The sequence below is a fragment of the Capsicum annuum genome, chromosome 7, assembly GCF_002878395.1.
Source record: "Capsicum annuum cultivar UCD-10X-F1 chromosome 7, UCD10Xv1.1, whole genome shotgun sequence".
NCBI lineage: Eukaryota > Viridiplantae > Streptophyta > Magnoliopsida > Solanales > Solanaceae > Capsicum > Capsicum annuum.
The window spans coordinates 86,078,318-86,091,006 of NC_061117.1; positions in this window are offsets into that span (position 1 = coordinate 86,078,318).

Genomic DNA, 12,689 nt, shown 5'->3' on the forward strand with positions numbered 1-12,689 from the left:
ATCATTGTGGAGTTTGAGGTAGATTAGGTGCAAACTATATGGGGCATAAATTAAAAGAAAATGACCCCTAAAAGTAGTGGCGAGAAGTGAAGTAAGAAGGAAAGTGAAAAATCAAAAAATAAAAGTGGCAATAGAAAAAAGAACAAAGTAGACCTCGCAAAATTAGTTATTAGAGATCATGAGATTATGCAGGAAACGGGGAGAGGGAGAGTTTATGAGACCTCACCTTCTGTTGCTGCTAGAGATAGTTAGAGTAAGGGTACATCAATTACCCCGACTATTGTGACATTATTCAGTGCATCAACCATAAATAAACTCAACATTTATTTGATCCATGGGTACTGCGGAGGCCACTATTGAGGTGACTTAGGTTGCATCTAAGCCCTCTCCTTTAGATGTAACATGATATAGTGCCATGGCCATGATAGGTATGCCTTGACCCATTACACTTATTTCAATTTTGTATGCAGGTAGTGAGGACACCACATTTTTCAATATTAGATGTGATGGTGTACCACAACTCGAGTTTTTTATTACCATGTTTCATTTTCTCTAAGTGTGCTATCATTGTAGAATTAAGATTTTTATGAGTTTTATTTATTTATTTATTTATTTTATATGAAACTAAGAGATAAATAAGAGAACTTGGCACAGTTTAAATAAAATAAGAGCATGCAACTAATTTTGATGATTTTTTACTTAAATGATACCTCTTTGAATTTTAATATTTTTAGGATTATGCCAATTTATGTGCTTATTGTAATTGTGACCAATATTGATCTTTCTATGAAATTAGGAGTATGAGAATAATAATTGTAGCCTAACTATGCATGAAACAAATAAGTAGTAACTGTATGTGTAGCCCTAGCAAAGTGTGTGTGAGGTACTTATCTAGTCGGCATATGTATATGACTTAAAACTTGCCCAGTTAGTATCTCCAAACACATAGGATAGGAGGTTAGGAAAGGATCATAGGACATATTTGATTAGTCCATCTAAAAACCTAAAGTGATACAAAATTAGAAGTTAATATCATTTGATCCTGAGATTCGAGCCCGAATAGACCAATTTCTTACATTATCCTATTTTATCTGTCCATTCTATTACAATAACCTATTCACCATGGTCCTTCTTTTAAAACTGTGTACCTTAACTCAGGAAAATTACCGAAGTTGAGGGTAGCTATAAGGGTGCATAGTTGATATAGGTATGAACAAAAAGCTAGAAAAATAAAGAAAATGGATATGTGTGTGATGTTTGAAAAGAAAAAAAAAGAAAAAGAAAAGACAAAAAGTGTCAAATAGAAAATTTCATATAAAAAAGAGTGAGAGAATAAAAATAAACCATACTAGGAACCTGGAAAGTTGAAAAAGAAGTGAAAATGGAGAAAAATAACAAAGTAGTAAAGTGGAGCCAAAAGAAGTATAGTGATATGAAGGAATGAGTAACTTTGTCAAGATGTACCATAGTTGTCCCCAAGATTACATTAAGTCAATAAAAGACCTATAGTGATCCTAATATTACTGTTCAAAAGACTAAGCTATAGAAAATAAAGGAAATCTTATGGTATCAATTGAACAAGGTCTAAACTTCTTTGCAAGAGTGAGTTCTTTGTTTTAGTCCCTATCTTGATATCCATTGCTAATCTGCTAAGTCTGAGGGAACTCTTTGATTTGGGAGTATAGGGGTTGCACTAGAGTTTTTTTATTTGGGTAGTGTCATTGGTTTATATGCTAAATTACCAGTTGATAATGTATTGTCATTGCTTAATCCTATTGTGTTAGGGAAACCAGTTTGTGTACACATACAAATTATGATTTTAATATTTGGCGAGGGTGAAAATTCTAGTTTGATGAAAGTGCACCAAATCTTTGGGTAGTCTATGTAAAATAAAATTAGGACTATGATTCGTTGGGTCATGATATGACTCGTATCCCTAGTCATCATCTCTCTAATTGATATGAAGAAGAGAAGTACCAACTGACGACGATAATACCTATAACTCATTGGGTTATTCTATGAGTAGTAGAAAGATTCATTTTGAGAAAAACTGATAAGAGCCTAGATAAAGTGCAAAATAGAAATGGTGCCATTGGTGATATATGGAAACTACAACTCGCTAGGTCACACTACAAGTCATGTCCTGCAACCATTGTGACTTCAATAATTCTTGGACATGGGAAAGCAAAGGACAAATAGAGTATGAAATGAGGCTATGACCCACTGTATTAGGTGACAATTGTCACATGAAGTCATTTTGAGCATATAAGAAAATGTTCTAAAATAATAACTAAATGTACCTATGGAAATGAATCACCCTATGACTAATTGGGTGACTATACAAGTCATCACCAATAGCAATGATAAGAAAACAATGGATGTAGTAAAAACTTAAAATGAGTCATTGTCAGACTATACAACTTGCTATCAGAGGCGTAGTCACTACTTACATAATCCAAAGTTCTTTAGGATAGGTTTAAATTTTTTCTATAAGTATTCCTATTGGGTCCATTGTATTATTTTACGTTCTATTAGTAGTTTCAAGGCATGTTATTTTTTTTGCAAGTATGACTGTTGATTTTTAGGGTTTTAATTTAAAGTGATATTTTAGAGTTTTACATCTTGTTCTTATAAGTTCATATTATTCTTTCTTATAATAATTATTATTTTGATCTTAGAATGATGAGTATCTAAACACCACAAGTAGGGTTGTGGGAACCGTGGAGAATTAACAAAGTATTGTTTGTAATATAAGGTAATTCTCAAAGGGTGTTTGGGTATGAAGGGTTTATTCTCTTTGGTTTGATTGCTTTCTAGTAAGTGCATGTATTCAAAATTGCTTTACTCTACACTAAAATTTAACGAGGGTTATTGGATAGGTAAAGGGAATTAACAATATAGTGTTAGAGCTATCAACCATAAAGGATTAACTTAGGCCAATAATAGAAAAAAGCTATTACTGGGATCATAAATAGGGAAGTAATGCAACACCCATGATACATGAACCTTTTTATTTGAAAAAGTCATTTACTAAGTGCTTAACATAGTCGTTTACATAAAACATAGCCTATTGAATTTGCATGTAGATCACCACAAAAGAACACTAAGTATGAAGAACCTATTGAGTTATGAAGTTATAAGGGAACACAATCCTAGTGCCTCTCTTATACTGATTACAAATTCAACAAATCAATGGTTGTTACATACCGCTATATTATTTCATAGCCTATCTCCTGTTTTGTTACTTACTAAATGATTTATTAGAAAATACTTAATAGAGATTTTGATGTATTTTTAAGATCAGCGTCACCTAAGTTGGGCTCTATATTTAATCAATAACAACTTTATACATTATTTGGAGGTGTTACTTGGATGACACAAAACATTGTTAGAGAATTTATGTAAGAAAGATCAAAGGCATTTTGGGAAGAAAGTTTAGATTTGAAGTTGGAAGAACTTGAGTGATAAGAGGATTCGATAAGCATATCACATAAATATGGGACAATGAATCGAGCTCATACTAAAGATTGTGATAGATATATGATGCGATGTGGTAATTAGAACTAGAGCAGATGATTGTGAAGAGCGGTCATACCTAGAAACAACAATATCATACTAAGATTCGTAAAACCATGATCAACAAGATAACAAATTTCAAGGCCAACCTACGAGAAACAAGGATGATCATGAAATCTAACCATGATTATACCTTTCTGCATCTGAGGCACCGACTCAGCAAAACTTTGTATTTTTAGAATAAGTTCTTATTTTATCTATAAATACTTCTATTGGGTCTTATATACCAATTTACATTCTATTACATTATTCTAAGGTTTAAAGGTATATTTAAAATCTTGAAATGATAAACATCTATTTTTAGGGTTTTAATTCAAAGTGAGACTTTGGAGTTTTGCATGTTGTTCTTGTATTTTCATAATTTTTTTTCTTATGAGATTTCTTCATATGTTCTTGTAATTATTATTAGGTAAACTCCATAACTAGGGTTGTGGGAGATATACGAATTAATGAAGTAGTGTTCGTAGTACAAGGTAATTCTCAAAGGGTGTTTGGGCATGTATTGTTAATTCTCTTTGGATTGATTTCTTTCTGATGATGCACAATGTTACAACTTGACTTATCTATATTCTAGACTTTTCAAGAATAGTTTCTTTAGAAAAGAAATCAATAACAAAAATTAGAGCTACCAACCTTCATTTAATTAGGCTTGAACTGGTAAATGAGAAAGACTTAATTAGGATCATAGATTGGGTTAGTAATGCAAAACTCATAATACATAAAAATATTTCATTGGAGATAATTATCTACTAGGAGTAAAACATAGTCAGTAGATGATACATAACCTATCAGTTATGTATGTCGAGCACCAAAAGAGGTTACTAAGTACGAAGAACCTATGGAGTTTTGAAGTTATTTGAGAATATAGTCCTAGTGCCTCTCTCAACTAATTACAAACCTAAAAAATCCATAATTTCTACTACTGAAATCTTGATTTATAGAATCCCTATTTTTTCTACTAACCAATTACTTAAAAAATTACTTGATACAGATTTTGACCTATTCTCTGTAGAATCGTCCCGAACGTAGTTGGGTTCAGTATGTGATCAATGACCATATTATGCTTTATTTCGAGGTGTAATTTGGGTGACATCAAATTTTTATACTGTTGAGAGGAAATACACTTACAAAGTTAATTGATTGTGTTTGTTAGGGTATTGTTTTCTATTTGTTAGTTTTACTTTTATGTTATTTTTATGACGTACACTGGTGCATGCCCAAAATTGAGAGTTATGTAAATCCTCTAATTCCATTGGATATGAAAATTAAATAAACTTTAAGAGTTAATAGAAGGATGTTGAATAATGTATTTCAAAATTAAGGAGTTTAGGATAAGAGACCTGAGGGAGTTTTTAATCAGCCAAACAAAAATCCTCAAAAATCTTAGAAAACCAAAGAGAAAACTACTTCTCATTGATGTCTAAAGATAATGATACAAGAAGCATCAATGCAAGTAGTGAGGGAAAAAGGCATAGAAAAGCTGAAAAAAGGGATGATAAGATGAAAAATATTCTTTAGCCATACTTGTTGATCGAGAAAAGAAAAGAAATAATAGGAGGAAACAACCACTTTGGCCTTATGTTCCTCAATTTGATAATGCAAAAGATGAGTATGATTTTACTGATCTAATTGATATGGGTGCTATCATCCAACCAATATTTTCTTCTTGACTAAGTTTGGCATCACTAGTGCTATGATACAGTTGCAAAACTTAAAGGCCGTGTTCATAGGCCTTGTTACTATATGAAAATATGCATATAATTAACTTTAAGAAGATTTACACTTACTAAAATTTACCTTGAGTGATCCAAGGCTTTATTAAATTATTGTTGTTTTATTTTTCTCTAACTAGAAAGGCTTTATTATAGTTGATAGAGTTACCTTGTAGAGTAATCACTACTTGGAATGAGTTAAGGACTAAATTTGTGAAAGATTTTTCCCACATTTCAAGATGTTGTTGTTGAAAGATGTGATTTATAACTTTAGGAGGCTATATTTGAAAGTGTTACATAAGACTTGGTTAAGCTTTAAGAAGAAGTTATAGTATGTCCCTGACCATAAGATGACTGGCCAAAATTATCTTGAGATATTCTATTATGTCTTGTGTTTATTAGTCTTGGTTAGGAGTATGCTTCTAAGATTCTTGATCAAATCACTAAAACCAATCGACGTTGGCATACTCTAGAAGGATATGTGCTCGCAGGCCCTTATATGATAGGGGTATCTACAAAGCAGAGAGTGACTAATGATTTAGTTACTCAAGAGGTAGCACATTAATAAATTCATATTAGCTTATCTAATAAATGGTTTGCAGCAGAAGGAGCAGAGAAGGTAAATGCAGTTGGTTTATGAGGTAAATCACTAAGACATAACGACTCAGTTTTGGAGAAAAGGCTAAGTATCTAGACAATAAGGTGGTACATTTTTTAGCCAAGGGCCAAGGGTCTAATCAAGACAATTGAAAATATGTGTAAGGGAATTAAGGTCGTAACTAATTTAAGGTCGTAACTGCTACAGGGATAACAACTATAATAAGTCTTAGTATGGAGGTAGGAGTAAGGGAAGAGATGGTTATTGGAGAAAAAAATAACTATAAATGAAAAGTTCCCTTTATGTTCCATATGAGAATCGTGATTCTAATTCAAGAAAATCATAGATAGAATTTATGCATGTAAAATTGGTAAAAAGTTTAAATGACTTCCATAAGGAGATTAGGGCACATATTTTAGGGGCGAGTCAAAAGTTTGAATCACATGCTACTACCATTAAGAAGATTAAGAAACAATTAGGTCTAATGTCCACCTCACTGAGTCAACGTTACCTAGGTACACTTCCGAGTAACTCCATCCAAAATTCTGAGAATAATTGTCATTACTTGGCCATTACTACTAGGATTTCTTAGATGACCGCCGATACTTCTATGCCCATGGTTTTTGAAAATGAGATTAAGACAGATTGTCAATGATGTGAATGGTGATGAAGTAAAAATTTTGATAGTTGAATATAAAGCACTCGAAAATCCTCTAGTTGCTAAAAATAGGATGAGGCAAATAGTGAGAAGAAAATAGAGGTCGCATAAGCATTGATTCCTATTCGGTGGCATCTTCCCCCTTTTCCATAGGGATTGATGAAGAAGGACAAAGAGGGTAAGTATCACAAGTATCCCCATATTGAAAGAGTTATATGGAACAACCCTCTAGTTGAGGCTCTTGAACAAATATCAAATTATGTGAAGTGTATGAAGGATTTGGTGACAAAAAAGAGGATTGCGAGTTTTGTTCCCTTACATAATATGCAACATTATAGTGCAATCACTTCTTGAGCTCTAGTTTAGAAGAAGGAAGACCCTGGAGCTTTCATGATTCCTTGTACTATTAGATCTTCAAAGTTTGTAAAGGCTTTATGTGAGTTAGATGCTAGCATTAATTTTATGCCCCTAAAATTTTACAATAATTAGGATTAGGGTCTCCCTAGAAACTTTGATAAAAATTCTCATGGCGGATTGCACTATGAAAAATCACAGGGAATATTATGTGATGTTTTGGAGAAGGTTGCATTCATTATTTTTCTAGGTTGTTTTATTATCCTTGATGGTGAGGTTGATTTTGATGTTTCCGTTATCTTGGAGAGAATATTATAACTTGACATGCATTTGTAAATATGGAGTTTAGGAAGATGAAGTTTTTAGAATGATGAACCTGTGACTTTAAATGTATGTAAATCCATGAAATAGTCAAGAATGTATGTGTGATTTAGGTGATTGATGCAATCAATAAGGATGTTATGGTAGTTCCTATTGAGGAGAGGCTTGGAGTTTAAGGACTTGCCATAGTCATGAATTTTTAGGGTGATGTTGTTTCTGAGTATCATTAGATGGTGAGCACACTTGTTGGTAGGGATTCCTACAGTTTGGATCAAAAATTTTAGATCTTGATATGAAAAATAGAGTAAACATACTTACTAGACCTTCTATTGAGGAGTCAACAATATTAGAGCCTAAGCCTATTACATTCAATCTCTGTTATGCATTCTTTGGAGCCTATAATACTTTATTGGTTCTTATTGTAGTTGATTTGGTAGATTAGTAAGTTGAGGCTTTAGTGTCCCTAACTATAGATGCTTAATAGGGAAATTGGACTGTACATTGTTGATATCATTAAAATTCTACCTAGAATTTGCATGCATAATATACAACCTGATTTGGACTGTGTGCCTATCATTGACCATTAACAAAGATTGAATCAACTTATGCAGGAGGTAGTGAAGAAGGAAATTATCAAGTGATTGGATGTTAGTGTAGTTTACCCTATTGATGATAACAAATAGGTGAGCATGTTCTAATGTCTACCTAAAACGGTGGAATCACTTTAGTTCAAAATAAGAACAATGAGATTATTCTAATAAGGTCAGTCAATGGTTGACATATGTGCATGGATTATAGAATGCTAAGTGAATGGATAAAGAATATCACTTTTTGATGCCTTTCATTGATCATATGTTAGACCATCTTCCTAGTAGAGGATGGTATTTCTTTCTTGATTGATACTCCGGTTAGCATAAAATTTTAATTTCTTTCAAGAATAAACAAAAGAAAACTTTCATTTTTCTATATGGGTATTTCGCATTCAAGAGAATGCCTTATTTGTTTTGTAATGCACTACCAACCTTTTAGTGTTGCCTAATGTCCTTGTTTTCTTACATAATAGAGGACATTATTAAGGTGTTTATAGATGACTTCTCAATTGTTGGAGACTCAATCAAGGATTGCTTGGACCATCTTTCATGTGTATTGAGGGGGTGCGAAGTTTTCAACTTGGTGCTAAACTTGGAAAAGTGTTAGTTTATGGTCAAAGAAGGAAAATTTCTTGGTCACGGGATTTAAAAGAAGGGGATTGGAAAATTGCCTCCACTAATTTTTGTGACTGGTATTCGGAGTTTTTTCGAAAATGGGGTATTTTATCATAGATTCATCAAGGATTTATCTAAAATTTTAGTTCCTGAAAAAGACGTTAATTTTAGAGACCATTGTTGTGTCACCTGATTAGGTCATGTGGTTTGAGGTTATTTGTGATATTAGCAGCATGGAGCTAGGAACAATCCTTTGACAAAGGAAAGAAAAGATCGTACATACCATCTATTAAACTAGCAAAGAACTTAACCATAACTAAAAAATTATATTGTGACTAAACATGAGTTGTTTATTGTGTTTTTTGCTTCTGAGAAAGTTTAATCTTATTAGCTTGGATCAAAGATGATTGTGCATTTAGACCATGCATATATTTCACCCAAGTGCACACGCAAGTTTTGTGATCCCACCAAGTTGTAAAGTGGCCTTTTATGATCCAAGTATCAATCCCACAAATACATGTGTTGACAACTATCCAATTCTAGTTCAATATTAAGATAAAATTTGTCTGAAAGTAACCAAAAGATTTTCGGAGTTAAAACTAAACGTAATCGTAAATAAGGCAGAAAAGTAAACTGCTTGGACAATAAGGCTATGGAAAAATCATACTATGATATTGAACTTCATTTGTTAAGTTACTTATCTTGGTTGTTGATTCACGGAGTTCATTTTATGATTATGGTCTTTTGAGCCTTTAATCACTTATCTAACTTTGACCCACTAACTACATCATTAAAGGGGATGTGAGAAGTAATTTAAAAGCATTCATATTTCATACCATAAGTGAACCAAATAGGTCACTTAGGTATATTTATATCCTAAATGAAAATTATAACTTCATTTTGTAGAAGGTTACAATCCTATTCTATTTACCCCATGTTCTATCCTTTTGTTCCTCCATTTGGGATCACAAAACAATAATGGATGTATTATAGGGGTCGAAAATCCTTAAAATAGCTATAAAAAGTATTAATAAATAACCAAATATTGTAAATAGTCAAAACCAAATCAATTCATAACAAGAGTAATCATGTTCTTTACCTTAACCTTCAGAAAAGGGTGTTTAGCTGCTCGTGGACATAACTATAATTGCAATGATAGAACACATGTAACTAAATTAAGGGAAGAAAAACCCTAATTGAAGTGTTTTCCATCCTCCCTTACAGTTTCAATTTTTTCCAAGGTGTGTAAGATAATGTTTAAGAGTCCTAATTATAGGAGGACACAAGCTGCCGATTTGATCTAACAAACATGCCACAGACCTTATCGCAGTGTATAGGGTATGTGACATGCCAATATATTGGTTAAACACTGTTATTTGTCATTTAATATTCATCTAATAGAGTTTCACGGACCCTGATGTGGTGGCTAAGGTCCGTGGCACGCCAAGAACCCCAAAGCATCCATTTTTTGTCAAGTCTTGTCCCGTGCTTTTGTCCATCCATTCCAAGCATTGTGGTTATGTTTTCACTTGATTTAAAGATTTTTTATCATCCATATATCATCATTATAAACTCAAAAAGCATCATATTGAATCAATATACTAGGACTTATAGCTCAAAACTACATACAATCCAAGACGATGAACTAGAAAATTAGGCTAAGAATACTAGTTTTGTCCTTCTGATCTTTAACTTAGTTTTGACTCTTGGATTATTTCAATTGAATATTAAACACTATGAAAAATTATCACACACAAAATTACACTATCATACCCTTTGGAACTCATTTTATCACATGAGAATCTATCGAGATGAACTAGAACGACACATATCTCAAACTAATAACACTAGTTTTCTCGTCTAAACTCTAAGTGACCAAATTGATTCCAAACTTTTTTCAAATTCAAATTAAAAACTATAGTAAAGTAGTTTAACCTTATATTCTCAATTATATCATTAAAAACACATTAATTACGAAATAAGTCATCAAAACAAGGCTAAATAAGCCCGAATAACAACACTGAGGTGCCTAAATCTACCTCAGATCATCAGCCCATGCTTAAAGCCACGTTCGTCCTCGAACAACTCTTTACTCTAAGCATCATAATCATAGGGGACTCTACACTTCTAAAATAAGCAATACACTTAAGCTAAAACTATAATGACTACACTGAATGCAGGTCTTTACTCTAAGCTTGTTATATTTAATTGAAAGCTCCAGAATAATACTGCAGAACATCCTAGCCTCAAGAATTGACTCACCAAGTTGGCAAACTCATACTTATTTCCCAATAAAAGAGATAATTCAAAAACCACAATATCATCAAATATATGCCCTTACCATAAGATAGTTACACATGTTCATTCACATAGATGGAGTTTATCACAAAATAGGGATAAGAATCAAATTGCAATCACTCTCTGAAAGAATTCACAAGTTACAAAAGATTAACCATAGGCTTTCCATTAGTGTAATACGCCACTAATATGAGAATGATAAAGCTTAAGATCAAATAATCCTTTAATGGTTGTAATTTAGGCTAAGGGATAAGTAGGAACTATTCTTGCAGGTAATAATGACTATCTTCCCTAAGCGATTTAATACATCACACTTTTTTCATTCAATTAACCTCTAACAATCATTTTCACAACTTCTGTGCACCCGTATCTTTTGTTTTGCCCAATATCATTAAGCACACAACATACAATATGGAAGGGAGTATTTTTTATTAATACATGATTAATTTTTAGCACAAATTTCCTACACTCCCAACTATAACACATCAACTGTACACACCAATAACTATTATTTTGGGGATTTAATATCACATTACTCTTTTCTATTTTTTACACTCCTTGATACATTAAATTTTCACTAAAGTTATGAGGAGCTTTGGATCAAATTATGGTCAAACAAACAAAGGGATTAACCTACATATGAGACTACCAAAGAAAATAAGCCAAAGGTTCAATGGAACTAATTGGGATTATGCACAAGGGTAGGTCACAAAGGGTATGAAACATGGCTAAGAAAGAAATGCCTATATCATCTCCTAAACCCACACTTTTTATTTTTCTTTGCACACATACCAGGAAAGTTATAAACATCACATGCATCACGGAATACATAACAACCTTGCACACACATAGAACATGCTCGACTTAAATAGGATCATCATAGACCCTTAACCAAAAAATAGTATGAATTCAACAATAAGCCAACAATGTTCTAGAGTCATTAAATAGAGCCTAGGAGTCTCAAAATTAATAATTCACACAATCAACATGCTCTTTATATGCAAAACGGCTGGCATAATGCAATCACACATAGCACGACGAAGAGCATCTCACTTATCCTATAATTTTTTTAAAAAAATTTAGTCCTAAAAAGAAAAAGAATACTGGGTTCAAGAGGTGCCCCCATGGAAAAAAATTGAAAAGAACGACCACTAGTGGGTGAAGCGTGCACCTACTAGACTGACCCAAACAACTAAAAACTAAAAAGAGAAAATGTTTATGTAATTTTTTCAAATCTACCCAAAAACTTGAAAACAATTAAGACTCAAGAACTACTACATCACTTTACTCGAAACAATGGGAATTTCCCCACCCCATACTTAAAAATCTATTTTATCCCAAAAGTATACTTAAAAGTAGTGATAAAAATACTCCTTGAGGCCTCTACGCCAAGCTATTAGAATCTTAATACATAATAAGAGTTCAAAGACCCCACACTCAGTCTCTGCCATGCTCCTTAACTCATGTTTCCAATACTTAGTCTTCCCATCAACTTGTGACTCAATAAAACAAAAACTACATAAAGTAAAAACTAAAAATATAAAAAATAAACACCTACCTTAACATGGGTTGCCTCCTAAGCAATGTCTTTTTTAGTGTCACAGCATAAGCCACATCAACCGTTTCCTCCACCTTGAGGATATGAATTTCACTCCTAACCTCATATCCATCTTTTTGCTTCGCTCATAGGGGAGTGGTACAAAGATAAAGGAACCAAGTAATTGATGGTGCATGGTAAAACACTCGACTCTTAATTGAGGTATGTTTTTGTGTTGCTTGTCTGGTGCAAATTTAAGAATATAGGATTGTTGTTCCTCATTTTCACACTCTTCTACTATTTCAAATGACTCTAAAAATATGTCATCATCTAAGCATAATGTATAAAAATGATTTGAATGAGACCCAATTAATCCAACTTATAATTTTAAACTATAAAAATGATTTGAATGAGACCCAATTAATCCAAC